This window comes from Lipotes vexillifer, unplaced genomic scaffold (assembly GCF_000442215.2).
Source record: "Lipotes vexillifer unplaced genomic scaffold, Lipotes_vexillifer_v1.1 scaffold426, whole genome shotgun sequence".
NCBI lineage: Eukaryota > Metazoa > Chordata > Mammalia > Artiodactyla > Lipotidae > Lipotes > Lipotes vexillifer.
Genome location: NW_006779491.1, coordinates 950,001 through 950,451, shown reverse-complemented (window position 1 = coordinate 950,451; position 451 = coordinate 950,001).

Genomic DNA, 451 nt, shown 5'->3' with positions numbered 1-451 from the left:
TACATGTTTGCGATCTTTTTTTAATGACTGGCGCTGAGAATGACTCTGTCACTCTTGAAAGGTAGCTTGTCCCAGTTCAATGGGCATATGTGCATCTACAGAGTAAAATATTAAATAGGCTCATCGGCCGCTCCTTATGGCCACTTGGTAGGTGTTGAGGAATGGGTGTTTGGGTACCAGCGCATGATGGCCTGATGTTTGGGGGCTGGGGCTGCCGGTGGAAGAACAGGCTGTGCTCCTTGAGGGGGTACTTACCCTCCTGGGTGTTGAGTTCCTTAACCTGTAAAATGGGGAGGTTGAATCCAATAGCCTTTAAGGCCCCTTCAGCTCTGAATTTCTGTAACTGGCTCTTCATGGTGGCACAGGAAGCAGTGGGAGAGAGAGGGTATAGTAAGCTCTGGCACAGAAAACCTGCAGTTTAGCACCAGCTACTCTACTGATCAGATGCTCA